This window comes from Notamacropus eugenii, chromosome 6, assembly GCF_028372415.1.
Source record: "Notamacropus eugenii isolate mMacEug1 chromosome 6, mMacEug1.pri_v2, whole genome shotgun sequence".
NCBI lineage: Eukaryota > Metazoa > Chordata > Mammalia > Diprotodontia > Macropodidae > Notamacropus > Notamacropus eugenii.
The window spans coordinates 99,413,081-99,430,408 of NC_092877.1; the positions used below are offsets into that span (position 1 = coordinate 99,413,081).

Here is a 17,328-nt window from a genome sequence, read left to right on the forward strand (position 1 = left end):
ACCAATCTATTTTCTCTTCCTATCATGTAATTCAATGATGGTATCTTCATTTCCTCTTATACTGTTGTTTTTATGGGTTACATGTTGCATCTTGTTCAGACATATCATTGCCTCCAGTTTGAGGTTCATTAATTCATCAGAGGCTGTTATATTACAAATTTCACTTCCAAAAAAAAGATGGGCTTGGGAGCCAAGTTGTGGAATAGAGAAAATTCAACTGAGCTCTCCCAAATTTCCCTCCAAACAACTCTAAAATATTATCTCAAATTAAATTCTGGAGTAACAGAACCAAAAAAAAGTTGGGTGAGACAAATAAAGAGGTAGTAAGAAAAGTCTATCTCACCAGAATAGTGATCAAGCCTTGAGAATAGTCTGGATTAAACAGTACAGGCCTTGATTGTAGCACCAGCAGTGGACTTAGGAGGTGGCTGCATTGGTGGCAGCAACAATTTCAGTAGTTCTCAGTCCAAAGGTGTTAGTTCTGGGGGTGTCAAACAACTAATCAGAAGGAGATTGTGCTGTGCTGGGTTTAGGACCCTCTTGCTGTGTCCATACACAATTTCAAGTTTCAGAAGTAGTGATAGAACTTGAAGCTACATGGAGCAGAGACCCTTATCTCAATGCAAAGACAAAGGGGAGCATTAGTGACTGTGATTGCAACAGAGAGGTGGACCTGGTCCTAGTCACCAGGCCAGAAGGAATGTTAGTGCTTGTGGCTCCAGAGTAACAGAGCCCCTTCCTGGGTAAAGACCTGGCACAGGCCAGGACAGCAATGACTATATCTCTCTGAAGATCATATAATCTTGGAATCACTGGAAACCTACATACCCTTAAAACTAGCTCTGAAGATGGCAGCCAGAAAATCCTAAAGCCTAGGAAAATGCTCCTCCCACTGAAGGAGTAGAACTGTACCTTAACATAAAGTTAAAAATCAAGAAATGGATTGGGAAAAAGGCCAAGCAACAACAAAAAAGAACCTTACCATAACAAGTTACGATGGTGACAAGAAAGATCAAGATATAACCCAGAAGAAGACAAGGATATCAAAGCAGATACAAGGAAGATTACAAGCCCAAAAAGAATGCCTGCAAGAATTCAACAAGGATTATAAAACTCAAATAAGACAGATAGAGAAACAAATGGGAAAAGAAATAAGTGATGCCAGAAAATTATAAAAAGAGAGTCAATAGCTTGGTAATAGAGCCACACAAAATGTTGAAGAAAATAACACCTTAAAAATGTAATTGATCAAATGGTGAAAGACACATAAAAATATACTGAAGAGAAAAATCTGTATTTTAAAAGCATAATAGGCCAAATGGAAAGATAGATACAAAAACTCACTGAAGAAAATGATTTCTTACCAATTATAATTGGACAAGTGAAAACTAATGACTCTATGAGACATCAAGAAACAATAAAAAAATGAAAAATAGAAAGTGTGAAATATTTCATTGGAAAAAAACAACTGATCTGGGAAATAGATTGAGAAGAGATAATTCAAGAATTATTGGATTACCTGAAAACCACAATCAAAAAAGATTCTAGAAATCATATTTCAAGAAATTATCAAAGAAAATTGCCCTGACATCCTAGAGCAAAAAGGTAAAATAGAAATTGAAAGAATTCACCAACCAACTTCTGAAAGAGATCTTCAAGGAATACAATAGCCAAATTCCAGTGCTTCCAGATTAAGAAAAATATTTCAAGAAGCTAAAAAGAACCGATTTTACCAATGAGCCATAGGCAGAATCACAAAAGATTTAGCAGCTTCCACATTAAAGAATCAGAGGACTTGGAATATGATAATCTGAAAGGCAGAGGAGCTAGGATCACAACCTATCATAACCTATGAGGCAAAATCAAGCATAATCCTTCAGAGGAAAATGGATATTTAATGAAACACAGGTCTTTAACCATTCCTGACTGAAAGACCAAAGTTGAATAGAAAATTTGATATTCAAACACAAGATTCTGTTGTGGCCAAAAACTCTAAAGGTCTTCCCTTCCCAGACTGATGCTTTTGTGATGGAAAACTAAGCCATCTCTTTTCTCAATTCTTTCTTATCCCTTAAACATTGAGTGAGCATTCCCTCAGACAAACTGAGACCTGTGAAAGATCTGTGTCCAGATCCACCACCGTCCAAACCCAAATCCAAAGTCACCCACTGCATCATGGGCCATTGTCAGTCATTTTATTTTTGTCTTGCCTCTGCACTCTGATGATTCTGGAGGAGAGAGTGAAACTGATGACTTTGCATAGCTATGTCTCAATTAAACCCAGTTCATAAGTATGTCAAGAATCACCCTTTTGATGCCATTGATCCTCCTTAAGATTGAAGGACAAAAATCAAAAATAAAATAATGGATTTTTAAACATTTGAAAAGGATAGTAACCACTCCAAGATAGGGGAGGAACTCTTGTGTACTTTTGCCTTATTGGCCCTTTATAAAAAATAATTAAACCACAGGATGTGATTTAACAGGTCACTTCTGAAAGGGACACTATAAGAAGATATGACTTGACAAAGACAACGATTGTCAATACTTGAAACAGTTGTGATTGATTATATGAAGTACACTAGCAAAAGTGATTTAAAAGATATGATGAGAGCAAAGCTAAGTGTGAAACGTAAGACCCTGTTCTGTTCTCCTGTTATGATTTGATCAGAAAGCGAATTTTGCTGTAAAACACAACCTCAAAACAATCACAGAATCATGAGTGGGGTAAATGAAAATTCCATTCAGGCTAAGTGAGGCAGGACACATGGCAGTTGTGGCGCCCTATGGCAATCTCATGATCTAGTGAAAGCAGCCAACACAGCTGCCTTCAGATCCTGCCAAACAGCCAGATGCTCTGGGAAGAGGCTTTTTCTACAATTGGCATCTGAATTCTCAAACAGGGTGGTGGCTACAGTATTTGTCTTCTTTTGTACATATTTTGTCCATTAATGCATTTTGCTTAGAATATGGAAACTTTCATGAAATAAAAAGTACTAGGAGGTCTCTTTATGCCTTCAGCGGGAACTCCATTTTATGCAAAACATTCCAAGCCAAGAGGAATCCTGGCCACTTCTCAGTGATAATATACATCCTCACCCATCCATGTATCATTTTCTTTTAATTCAGAGCTGTTATTAGGAAGGACAAAGGCCGCAGCTTTATTTACTGGAGAAAAAATTATTCAAACAAGTATTCACTGGCCATAAACAACTGATTGCACCAAATCAACATTTCCAAAATAATGCTTCAAACCTCCCCAGGTGGTAAACTATTTCATCTAGGGCTACTGTTGGATGCCAAGTTCTCCTGAATGCATGCTGTGTCTCTACCACAAACTAGGACTGATTGCTCTCTAATAGCTGGAGAGTAGCCCAACATCTTTGTTATTCCAGATCATGGTTCTGTAATTTACATCAGATAATCCTTCTTCAGGATTTACTGACTGAATCAAGGTTTTCTCAATCAAAATATTGAAGCATACACTGACTCGTTTATATAGTCATCATTTGAAATAAAGGTAATATCATAATTAAAGATTCAGATGATTGCATATCCATTTGGATAGATGACACAGAAATTTCCAAACACAGGTTATATGTATCAGATATTGATTAAAAACCAAGAGCAGGTAAATTAATAGGATGATCATTTTACCTGAACTAAAAAGTCAGGACAATGTGGTTTCCCCTTGAAAACAGCTGAAGAAATAAGATGCCTGCACCTTCCTCCACTTTACTTCCAGAGTTGTTTAATTGGACTTATTTCTTATGGTTATGTATTTCCTTAGTGACCTGCCTGAAGTAATGATGATTAAGCTATACTGCTCAGTCAAAGGATATTTACATTTTGTAGCCCTTTGGCCATAGTTCAAAATTGCTCTCCAGAATGGTTGGATCAGCTCACAGCGCAACCAAAAATGAATGTGTTCCTATCCTCCTTCATATTCTCCAACATTTATTATCTTTCTGTTTTGTCATGTTAGCCAGTCTGATAGGTGTGAAGTCGTACCTCAGAGCTGTTTTGATTTACATCTCTCTAATCAATAGTGATTTAGAGCATTTTTTCATATATTTTTTCAAACTATAGTTTCAATTTCTTCCTCTGAAAACTGCCTCTTCATATCCTTTGACCATATATCAAATGGGAAATGACTTGTATTCTTGCACATTTGACTCAGTTCTCTCAGCATTGTAGAAAAGAGGGCTTTATCACAGACACTAGTTGCAAAAATTTTTTCCCAGTTCTCTGCTTCACTCCTAATCTTGGCTGCATTGGGTTTGTTTGTGCCAAAACTTTTCAAATTAATGTAATCAAATTTTTTTCTTTTTTTTCACTTCATAATGTTCTCTATCTCTTGTTTGGTCAAAAAATTTCTCCATTCTCCATAAAATCTGACAAATATACTATTCCTTGCTCCCCTAATTTGTTTAGAGTATCAGTCATAGGCCATGTATATGTTAGGACTTTATTCTTATGTATGATGTCAGACATTAATCTATGTCCAGTTTCCACCACACTATTTTCCAGTTTTCCCAGCAATTTTTGTCGAACAGTGAGTTCTTATCCCAGAAGATGGGGTCCCTGGGTTTATCAAACAGTAGATTGCTATATTCATTGACTATTGTGTCTTGACCTAACCTATTCCCCTGGTCTACCCCTCTGTTTTTTAAGCTTGTACCAAATGGCTTTGATGACTGCTTTAAATACTGCTTTATTGATTGCTTTTGATTGATGCTTTATAATACAATTTGAGATCTGGTAGGTCTAGGCCACCTTCCAAATTCTTTTCATTAATTCCCTTGATATTCTGGACCTTTTGTTCTTCCAGATGAATTTTGAAATTATTTTTTTCTAGCTCTAGAAAATAATTACGTGGTAGTTTGATTGGTATGGCACTGAATAAGTAAATTTATTTAGGTAAAACTGCATTTTTTTTTTATATTAGCTCGGCCTACCCACTAGCAACTGATGTTTTCTCACTTAAATTATATCCAACTTTATTTGTTCAAAACATGTTTTGTAGTTGTATTCATATAGTCCCTGGGTTTGTTTTGGCAGGCAGACTCCCAAATGTTTTATAGTGTCTACTGTAGCTTTAAATGGGATTTCTTTTTCCATCTCTTGCTGTTGGGCTTTATTTTTAATATATAGAAATGCAGATGATTTATGTGGTTTTATTTTGTAACCTGCAAATTTGGCAAAGTTGTTTGTTATTTCAGGTTGTTTTTTAGTTGATTCTCTGGGATTCTCTAAGTATAACATCATATCATCTTCAAAGAGTATCAACTTAGTTTCTTCTTTGCCTACTCTAATGCCTTCAATTTCTTTTTCTTCTCTTAATGTTAAAGCTAATGTTTCTAGTACCATATTGAATAGAAATGATGATAACGGACATTCTTGTTTCACCCCTGATCTTATTGGAAATGCATCGATCTTAACCTCATTACCCGTAATGCTTGCTGATAGGTTTAGGTAGATATTGGTCATTATTTTATAGATGACCCCATTTATTCTTATGCTCTCCAGTGTTTTCAGTAGGAATGGGTGTTTTATTTTGTTGCAACCTTTTTTCTGTATCTGTTGAGATAATCATGTGGTTTCTGTTAGCTTTGTTGTTGTTAATATGAACAATAATGCTGATAGATTTCCTAATATTGAACCAGGCCTGCTTTCCTGGTATAAATCCCACCTGATCATAATGTGTTATACCTGTGATAAGTTGCTGTATAATTTTTGCTAATGTCTTATTTAAAATTTTTGCATGTATATTTCTTAGAGAAATTGGTCTATAATTTTCTTTCTCTGTTTTGGCTCTTCCTGGTTTAGTTATCAGAACCATATTTGCATCTTAAAAAGAATTTGGTAGGATTCCACCAATTTTCCCAAATAGTCTACATAGCATTGGAATTAACTATTCTTTAAATGTTTGATAGAATTCACTTGTGAATACTTCCTTATGTATTTTGATTAGATCCATTTTTGCTTTTGTTTTTCTGAGATTAGGGTTGCTACCTCTGCTTTTGTTTACATCAGCAGAAACACAATATATTCTGTCCAGCCTTTTACCTTTACCCCATGTGTTTCCCCCTGTTTCAAATGTATTTCTTTTAAACAGCATATTGTTGGATTATGCTTTTTAATCCCTTCTACTATCTGCCTCCGTTTTATGTGAGAGTTTATCCCATTCACACTCATGGTTATGATTACTATCTGTATCTTTCTTACCTTCCTCTCCCCCATTTATGATTTTAGTTCTCCCTTCTCCCTTCCCCTCCACAATAGTTTTAATTTTTAACCATCACCTCCCTCAGTCTTCCCTCCCTTCTTTCAGCCCTCCTCTCTTTTCCTCCCCCTTTCCCTTACTACTTGCTCCCTGCCTTTTAGGATCCCTTGCCTTTTCTTTCCTCCTTCCCCTCCTGCTCCCTATAGAGCTAGTTAGATTTCTATGCTTAACTGAGTTTGCCATTCCTTCATAAAACTGAATCAGATGAGAGTAAATTTCAAACGATACTCCTCTCCCTCCACTCTTTCCTCTAGTATAATCTGTTTTTATGCCTCTCCCTGTGATATAATTTGTCTTTTTTTGGTCTCCTCCTTTTCATATCCCCATTACAATCCCTTCACTTTTTGTCATTACATCATTTAATTTATACCCATTCCCTCTCTCTATATCGGTCCCTTTTAAATATCATAATAAATATTCAAGTGTCAAGATTAAGAAGTATCATCTTCACTTATAAGAATGTAAACAATTTGCCCATATAGAATAGCAAGTTTGTTTTTTTCCTGTTTACCACTTTATGCCTCTCTTGTGACTTGTATTTGGAGATGGAATTTTCTATTGAGCTCTGGCCTTTTCATCAGGAAGGTCTGGAAATGCCTTATTTCATTGAATGTCCATCTTCTTGCCTGAAATATTGTGTTCAATTTTGATGGGAAATTCATTCTTGGTTTCATTCCCAGCTCTTTACCTTATGTAATATCATATTCCAATCTCTCTGATCTTTTCTTGTAGAAGCTGCAAGTCCTGCTTGATCCTATCTGTAGCTCCTCAATATTTGAATTGCTTCTTTCTGGCTGCCTGAAGTATTTTCTTCTTCAATTGATGGTTCTGGAATTTGGTTATGATATTCCTTAGTGTTTTCAATTTGGGATCCCTTTCAGGAGGTGAATGATGGATTCTTTCGATGACTGTTTTGCACTCTTGATCCAAGACCTCTGGGCAGTTTTCTTTTATGATTTCTTTGAAGATATTGTCCAGGCTCTTTTTCTCATAATGGCTTTTTGTTAGACCATTAATTCTTAGATTTTCTTTCCTGGATCTATTTTCCAAGTCAATAGTTGTTGTTGTTGTTTTTCCCAGTAAGGTGGTTTACATTTTCTTCTATTTTTTCATTCTTTAGATTCTGTTTGACTCTTTCTTGATGTCTCATAGAATTATAAGCTTCCACTTGTCCAGTTCCAATTTTTAATATGTTATTTTCTTCAGCTAACTTTCTGTTTTCTATCTATCCAATTGTTCCTTTAAAGGAATCATTTTCTCCACTTAGTTTTTGTACTTCCTTTTCCATTTGTTCAATTTTCCCAGTTACATTTTGTACTTCCTTTTCCATTATTCCAATTTTCCATTTAAATTCTTCTGTGATTTCTCTTCCATATTTTTTAAAATCATTGGTCAGTTTTTTCTACTTTTCTAATTTGGCTTTTATAACCCTTCTTGAGTTCTTTCAAGAATACCCTTTGGACTGAAGACCAATTAATATTCTCTTCTGAAGTTTCAGATAGGGGTACAGTCTCATGTTTTGGTTCTCCTCATTGAAAGATCCTATGATCTTTTCTGGTTTGCTTCTTGCTCATGACAATCACCCTTTTCCTGGCTTTTATAGTGGATCTCTGCTTCTGGGGCACAAGGAACTCTCTCCCACTGTTCTTGTGCTTAAAATTTAAGGGTTTGCGCATTGTGTCCTCTGGTTCATTCATCTAGAACCTAAAATGCTGCAGCTTACCTGGTGCTGTGCTGGTTGATGTGCCTAAGCAGAAACTACATGAAGTGTTTCTGAGTTTCCCAAGAGTTACCCTGGAGCCAGCTGGGTTAAGTGTGGTGGAGGAGTGGTCTGGCCACAGGAGGTCTAGTCTCATAAGCAAGCTCAGCAGTTGTTGAACCTCATCTGCGCTAGTGTCTTCCTGATTCCTCTGGCTGTGCTGAGGCATGCCTGATATCTTGGTGTTGATGATTATGGGCTCCACCCTCCTGAGGCTCAGGATCTTCTCCAGGTTTGTTGAAACAGGGCTGTCTGGGACTGCTCCATTCCTGCACTGAACACCTTCAGCCACAGCAAGAGGAACCCTTCCCCACTTTGTGATGTTCCAGCCCTATGGGCTAACAGACTGTTTCAGCTGATCCCACTGTTCCAGGATTTTTCCTCGGGAAATATTCTCTGGGTTTTTGAAGATCAACAATGGGAGGTTGATAGCATTTACTGATCACTCCACCATCTTGGCTCCCAGAAGTTCAAGAAAGTGACTTACAGATATTTAATCTACAACCTGATAGTTTCAAGATTGGCTGATGCAGTTGCCTGGAGTTCGGTGGTTCTCCTTTGCTCATTTCCACTGTACCCTTGTCCTGAGCTGATATTTTTGAGAATCTGTAGTGCTGCAGCTGCTTCTTGCTCGATTTTGCTATGACTGGGTCCATGCTGGTACAGACTGTGCACTCTTCCAGCCCTGTGCAACAGATCCTTCTTGTCAATCTTCCAGGATGACCTGGTTTGGAAATCTGACACAATTTGTCTCCTATTGGATTCTGCCCCTATAAAATTTGTTCACATTCTGTTTTTAGAAGATCTGAGTTTGTCTTAGAGCTTAGTTGAGCACTTGCTCTCTCACTCCACTGCCTTGGCTGCGCTCCCCAGTATGTCTCCCCATATAAATTTTTAAAGAACTGTTTTCTTTTTTTTCTTCTTTCTTTCTTTCTTTCTTTCTTTCTTTCTTTCTTTCTTTCTTTCTTTCTTTCTTTCTTTCTTTCTTTCTTTCTTTCTTTCTTTCTCTCTTTCTCTCTCTCTCTCTCTCTCTCTCTCTCTCTCTCTCTCTCTCTCTCTCTCTCTTTCTTTCTTTCTTTCTTTCTTTAACTTTTAACATTCATTTTCACAAAATTTTGGGTTCCAAATTTTCTCCCCTTTTGTCCCCTCCCCCCACCCCAAAAGACCGAGCATTCTAATTGCCCCTGTCTGCCAATCTGCCCTCTCTTCTGTCATCCCTCTCTGCCCTTCTCTCCATCCTATACCCCTTTACCTGTATTTCTTATTTCCTAGTGGCAAGAACAGTACTCGACAGTTGTTCCTAAAACTTTGAGTTCCAACCTCTCTTCCTCCCTCTCTCCCCACCCCTTCCCTTTGGAAGGCAAGCAATTCAATATAGGCCAAATCTGTGTAGTTTTGCAAATGACTTCCATAATAGTCGTGTTGTGTAAAAACTAATTATATTTCCCTCCATCCTTATCCTGTCCCCCATTACTTCTGTTCTCTCTTTTGATCCTGTCCCTCCCCATGAGTGTTGACCTCAAATTGCTCCCTCCTCCCCATGCCCTCCCTTCCATCATCCCCCCCTCCACCCTACTTATCCCCTTATCCCCCACTTTCCTGTATTGTAAGATAGGTTTTCATACCAAAATGAGTGTGCATTTTATTCCTTCCTTTAGTGGAATGTGATGAAAGTAAACTTCATGTTTTTCTCTCACCTCTCCTCTTTTTCCCTCCACTAAAAAGTCTTTTGCTTGCCTCTTTTATGAGAGATAATTTGCCCCATTCCATTTCTCCGTTTCTCCTCCCAATATATTTCTCTCTCACTGCTTGATTTCATTTTTTTAAGATATGATCCCATTCTCTTCAATTCACTCTGTGCTCTCTCTCTCTATGTGTGTGTGCTTGTGCATGTGCATGTGTGTGTGTGTGTAATCCCACCCAGTACCCAGATACTGAATAGTTTCATGAGTTACAAATATTGTCTTTCCATGTAGGAATGTAAACAGTTGAACTTTAGTAAAGTCCCTTATGACTTCGCTTTGCTATTTACTTTTTCATGCTTCTCTTCATTCTTGTGTTTGAAAGTCAAATTTTCTTTTCAGCTCTGGTCTTTTCATCAAGAATTCTTGAAAGTCCTCTATTTCATTGAAAGACCAATTTTTCCCCTGAAGTATTATACTCAGTTTTCCTGGATAGGTGATTCTCGGTTTTAGTCCTAGTTCCTTTGACTTCTGGAATATCATATTCCATGCCCTTCGATCCCTTAATGTGGAAGCTGCTAGATGTTGTGTTATCCTGATTGTATTTCCACAATACTTGAATTGTTTCTTTCTAGCTGCTTGCAATATTTTCTCCTTGACCTGGGAACTCTGGAATTTGGCCACAATGTTCCTAGGAGTTTCTCTTTTTGGATCTCTTTCAGGCGGTGATCTATGGATTCCTTGAATATTTATTTTGCCCTCTGGTTCTAGAATCTCAGGGCAGTTTTCCTTGAGAATTTCATGAAAGATGATGTCTAGGCTCTTCTTTTGATCATGGCTTTCAGGTAGTCCCATAATTTTTAAATTGTCTCTCCTGGATCTATTTTCCAGGTCAGATGTTTTTCCAATGAGATGTTTCACATTATCTTCCATTTTTTCATTCTTTTAGTTTTGTTTTGTGATTTCTTGGTTTCTCATAAATCTTTAGCCTCCATCTGTTGCATTCTAATTTTGAAAGAACTATTGTCTTCAGTGAGCTTTTGAATCTCCTTTTCCATTTGGCTAATTCTGCTTTTGAAAGCATTCTTCCCCTCACTGGCTTTTTGAACCTCTTTTGCCAATTGAGTTAGCCTATTTTTCAAGGTGTTATTTTCTTCAGCATTTTTTGGGTCTCTGTTAGCAGGGTGTTTACTTGTTTTTGATGCTTTGCTTGTATGTCACTCATTTCTCTTTCCAGTTTTTCCTTCACCTCTCAAACTTGATTTTCAAAATCCTTTTTGAGCTCTTCCATGGCCTGAGCCCATTGAGTGGGCTGGGATACAGAAGCCTTGACTTCTGTGTCTTTCCCTGATGGTAAGCATTGTTCTTCCTCATCAGAAAGGAAGGGAGGAAATGCCTGTTCACCAAGAAAGTAACGTTCTATAGTCTTATTTTTTTTCCCTTTTCTGGGCATTTTCCCAGCCAGTGACTTGACTTCTGAGTGTCCTCTCCACCCCCACCTTGCCTCCAGATCCACCCAGCCAGCACTTGGGGTCTGAGATTCAAATGCTGCTTCCCAGCCTCAGGGCTTTGGGCAGGGGCAGGGCTGCTAGTCAGTGTGAAATTAAGTTCAGGTGCTCAGGTGGGGGCAGTGCCACCTCTGGGGCTCAGTTCCCTCAGGGGGTTTATGCAGACACCTTCAACAATGGATCGGGGCTCCTACCTGCTTGGGGAACCCTGGTCTGCTCCTGCCTCCACTGCTGCCTCCCAAGGGGGCCTGAGTTATGGGGGCACCCCACACCCCTCTCAACCCACCAAAGAGACCTTCTCACCGACCCTTGTCACCTGTTGGTGGGGGACCCGTGCAGCCACTGGAGATTCCGTCCCTGAAGCCTGCTCAGATCTGCTCCTTTCCGCACCACACCACTGAGGCACAATTGGGCTCTGCTCCGGGTCCGGGCATGAGGGACCTTTTGGAGAGGTTTTCAGGTTCTCTGGAGCACAAATCTCCTCCACTCCTTTGTTCTGTGGCTTCTGCTGCTCCAGAATTTGCCAGTGGTTCTTTTTTTACAGATGTTTTATGGGCAGTGGGTTCAGAGGTAGCGTATGTGTGTCTTTCTACTCCGCCATCTTGGCTCCGCCCCAATGAACTGTTTTCTTTAATGAGTTTTTGGACCTCCTTTTCCATTTGTCCTATTCTGCTTTTTAAGGCATCTTTCTCTTCATTGACTTTTTGGACCTCTTTTCCCATTTGGGTTAGTCCATTTTTGATGTTGTTATTTTCTTCAGCTTTTTTGTGGCCTCCTTTAACAGACTGTTGACTCTTTTTCATGATTTTTTTTGCATTTCTCTCATTTCTCTTCCCAATTTTTCCTCCACCTCTCTTACTTGCCTTTCAAAATCCTTTTTCAGCTCTTCCATGGCCTGAGACCATTGCATATTTTTGGAGTCTTTGGATGTCAGAGCCTTAACCTTGTTGTATTCCTCCAGTTGTATGCTTTGGTCTTCCTCTGATTGTATGCTTTGCTCTTCCTCATCTGTAAGGATGGAACAAAATACCTTTTCACTATGAAAGTAACTTACTATAGTCTTGTTTTTCCCCTTGTTTGGAATTTTTCCAGCCAGTTACTTTACTTTTGAATTCTTTGTCAAGTACAGCGTATAATACCCCAGAGTTCAGAGGTTTTGTGCAGTTGTTCTCTGAGGTATCTCTAGGGACTTGTAAGTTTTCAGTTCCTCCAAAGTGACATAGTCAAAGAAGGGGTGTTCGCTCTTATCCTGGCTTGTGCTCTGGTCTTTGAGCAGGCAAAAGCACTCTTTTCTGCCTTGGAACTGGAAGTAGGATTCCCTCCCCATAGCCACCACCAGCTCCACCATGCCAGTGCTCCTCTTTACCCCAGGACTACTACTTAGTACTGAGTCACAGATCAGCTGTTTGATTCCCCCACTCTACATAGCCTGAGAGCTATAGAGGTGGCTGCTACAGGCAGCTGCTAAGGCCTTACCATGCTTCCCTCTCACCTAGGTGAAAAAAACTTCTCCTTGTCCTTTGAAGCTGCCTTTGGTATATGTGGGTTGAGAAATCTGGAAACTGCAGCAGATGCCTGTGATTCAGTACCCTGAAGCCCTTTCCATTGCCATCTGTGTTGCACAGCTCGTACTGGGCTGTGCTATACTCCCAGTCCAGTGCAGTAGAATCTTCCTTTCATGCTTCCAGGCAGTTTTAGACTGAAATCTGTTTCACTCTGTCATTTTGTGGCTTCTGCTGCTCTACAATTTGTTTAGAGTTGTTTTTTACAGGTATTTTAAGGTCTTTATGGGGAGAGCTTGAGCAGGTTTGTGCTTCTACTCTGCCATCTTGACTCAGTCCCTGTGGAAAATATAATTGATGAGAAACTTTAAAAATAATAGCTTTACTCTAGCAGATTTTGTAATCAAACTGCTGATGAGGGACAATATGGGACATAAAATCATGCTATGTCTATTGATGTTATCTGCCTCTGTTTCTGTCTTTACCTCCTTCTCTATTCACACATGCACACATTTGTCTAGAAGTTCTCTAATGTCCAGTTCAGATTAATCCTTTTATAATTCCTGAAACTCATATACCATAGCAATTATAAAAATCCATTTATGAATTATTATGAATATTTTCCTTTCAATGGTTATTTAAGGGTAGAAGCATATGAAGACATTGTGCATAGGAGAGATGGGATCCTTGCTTATAGTAATAGAATGAATAAGTTTCAAAAGCAGACTTAAGCCTACGTCTCTCAATTCATTTTTTTTTTTAGCATTACACCGGGATATACATACATACATACATATATATGTATATATGCATATATATATATACACACCTACACACAATACACACATGTAAATGCGTATACATATCATTATTTGTAAGAATTTTTTAAAAAATTAACTGAATATTGTATTTTTCTCAATTCATTTTCTTTACACTTTATCCTCTTGTTTCAAAATTGTCAGAAGGAATTTAACTGTGATAGTTGTAAGAACAAGTATAATACAAAATTACCCTTACTTGTTGGTGTTGATGATAGGTATTTGAATATATATTTTGTACTGACCTTTGATAAATTCTTCATTTTTAAAAATTGTCTCCCTAAAAGAAAGAAAATAATAGTCAAGCATTTGTTAATTTGTGGATAGTCTAATAAATACATGGTTCTTAGCATTCAGTTTCCTCTCTGTCTCTGTCTCTGTCTTTTCTCTGTCTCTCTGTCTCTCTGTGTCTCTCTCTTTGTCTCTCTCTGTCTCTATCTGTCTGTCTGTCTCTCCTATTCTATCACAATCATAATGAGAGGGAAAAGTGGAGGCGGGCAGTGTTTGGAGGAGGGTGGTTTGGGGTATCCAGGAGCTTCTACCTGAACCTGACTCAAAGTTTCTCACTCAATAGACTACCATGAAATATTCCCATGTAGCTAAATATCTGCAGAAGACACACCCAGCAACTCTTTTGGAGAGTGTATCTAGACATAAAAAATTGCAAAGGAAATGAAAAAAGAACATTGTTTCCTTGAAGGTGCACACATCTCCTAGACAGATCAGCAAGTTTTGACTCTCATTTTACAGGTAGGAGAAAGAAGAGAGATGTAAAACAGAACTGAAAAGTTTGTTTCTACAAAGAAGAAAATTTTAGTCTAGTATGTAAACAAGGACCAAAAAAAAAGATCACAGTTCAGGCATCTGGAAGTTTTAGGAATCTTTAGTCATAGTCCTCATCTGATGATCAACAGTTTGGATTTAGTCTGAAAGACATGTCATTCCTGGTCAGAGAAGATGTGTTGAAAAAATTTATCATAACAGTAGTTGATAATTATATAGCACTTTTCATATATTATCTCATTCAGGACTCACTATTGGCCTGTGAGTTCAGTAGAAAGGATGTTAATATTTCAGTCATACAGACTAGAAAACCGAATACCAAAGAGACTAACTGCCTTGTTGGAGATCACAAAGTTAGTAATTGATAGATGCAACACTGAAACTCAGTTCTTCTGATTTGAGATCTATTGTTCTTTCTTTAATAACAGTTTTTTAAAAAAATGCTGTGCACAAAAAGCAAAACAAAACAAAATTTAAAAAATGAAAAAATGCAGGGCAACATAAAAGACTCATCTGGAGGAAGCCATGTGAGCAAATCTTTTAACCTTCCTGTTCTAAGTTTCTTCATCTGCAAAATCAAAATAGTAATACTTATTTCCTTCAAAGCATTTTTATGAAGAAAGTGTTTGTAAAACTCAAACCACTACAAATATAGCATTAGTTGTGATGATCATGATGATGATATTAATGACACATATATTCTAAGATGCTGGGATGAGGAAGTTCCCCAGACATGAGGGATAGCTTTTGAAAAGGCAGAGATGAGGGATTGGGTGTTGTTTGTTAGGAACAGTAAGAAGACTAGTTTGGTGATGAGAATGTGTTAGGAAATATTCTTGACTATGATCCTATCATCTGTAATCTCCCACATCTCCTTTTTTTGAATGTTTATTTATTTATTTTTAGTTTTCAGCATTCATTTCCACAAAATTTTGAGTTCCAAATTCTCTCCCCATCTCTCCCCTCCTCCCACCCTGAAGCAATCTGCATTCTGATTAATCCTCCAATCTGCCCTCCCTTCTATCACACCCCTCCCTTCCCTTGTCCCCATCTTCTCTCTTTTCTTGTAGGGCAAGATAGATTTCTATACCCTATTACCTGAAATTTCTTATTTCCCAGTTGCATGCAAAAAGAATTCTCAACATTCATTTCTAAAACTTTGATTTCCAACTTTTCTCCCTACTTCCCTCTCCACCCATCCACATTGAGAGGGCAAGCAATTCAGTATAGGCTATATATGTGTACCTTTACAAAAGACTTCCATAATAGTCATGTTGTGAAAGACTAACTATATTTCTCTCCATCCTATCCTTACCCCCATTTATTCTATTCTCTTTTTTTGACCTTGTCCCTCCCCAAAAGTGTCTACTTCTAATTACTCCCTTCTCCCATTTGCCGTCCCTTCTATGTATCTTCCATATCTTCAAATAAGTGAAAGAGGTATATTTTCTTGTCTCCTCTTTGGGGCAAAACTTTGAGGTTACCATAATTTTTCAGGACTCTTTCAATTATTTTGTTGTTCTTTCCATATAGGTTGTTATACTTAGTGTCCTTCAATCATGTTTTTCCCTTGGAGGCAATTGAAGTTAAGTGACTTTTCTAGAGAAATGTAGCTAGAAAGTGAGAATGGATTTGAATTCAGATTCTACTGACTTCAGAGCCATTGTTCTATCCATTGTGGCACCTACAATAATTTTAATAGGTAATGAGCTGCACAGTACTACTAACCACTTCTATTGTTAATCTAGGTTCTAGTGAACATCCTTTAGTCATTCAAATGTCATTTGTCTTAGTCCCATATAAGCATTTATTCTGAAATAAGCTATAAAAATTTTATTTTTAAAGCAAAACAATATATATATATATATATATATATATTTATGTTGTCAATAAATTCTTATTTATCTATCAAAGGGAATAGTGTGTGTCACAGTTGGACCATAACTTGTAGCATTCATTCTAGGGGGAAAAAGATGTCCTTAGAAAAATGATGAATGCATTAAATAGCAATTCTGTGTTTCTATTTTTATTTATCCCTTCATGATAGAATTGAATGTAAGGACATGATTATTTGTAATTTGAAACATTTGCATTTCCTTTGCATTGGAGCATTATATATCCTAGTTCATTTTCCTTTTCTCTCTCTAAATATTTTCCCTTTTTTTGTTTGATAGTTGAAAGGCAAATAATCTATACTGTGCATTTTGAAAAAAAATGAATGACTATTTGCATACTGAAGAAAGCTGGCTTTATTCTTTTCCAGTTTCCTCTATTAAAATAATCTTTAATAAGCAGATATATTATCATTTCATCCATTTATTATTCCAAGAATATCATTACATCCCACAACAATTTTAATAAATGACATTAAGTGAAGATCTTTAAAAATCTTTTAATGAAGGATAAAAATGACTAAAATATACTAAGACTTGAAAAGTGACAGCTGTTCTTTCAATTCAGCTCAATAACTAATTTAGAGTTTGATATTTTTTAATGATTGGAGATCTTTTGTGAAATAAAAGCTTTATAATATTAATTTTTTTTTCACTTTAGCCATGCAATATGGTCATGTACCCTTACCTTCCACCTAGTAATGTAATCTACCAGACAGTTAAGGTCCTGATACCTTGGTTAACTCAAAATATTTTTTCAAATTCACTGAACAGGCAGTTTTCCAATGAAGAAACCAAAGAAATTTATAGCCATATAAAATATTCTAAATCATTATTGATTAGAGAAATGTACATTAACACAACCTTGAGATATCATTTTACACCTACCAGATTGATTAAAATGATAGAAGTGGAAAGTGACAAACATTGGAAGGATGTGGAAAGATTTGGACATTAATTCATTGTTGAAGGAATTGTGAATTGATTCAATCATTTTTGGAGAGCAATCTGGAGTTATGCTAAAAGAATTATTTAACTACTTATACCCTTTGACCCAGAAATACCACTCTGATCTATTTCAAAATAATTAGGGAAAAA

At 37.3% G+C, this 17,328-nt stretch overlaps 1 pseudogene; it reads right to left on the bottom strand.

Moving 5' to 3' along the window:
* The window catches only part of LOC140512089 (kallikrein-14 pseudogene), a 75,704-nt pseudogene extending 67,003 nt beyond the window's left edge, over window positions 1-8,701 (bottom strand).
* Window positions 8,702-17,328: the final 8,627 nt, after the last annotated feature.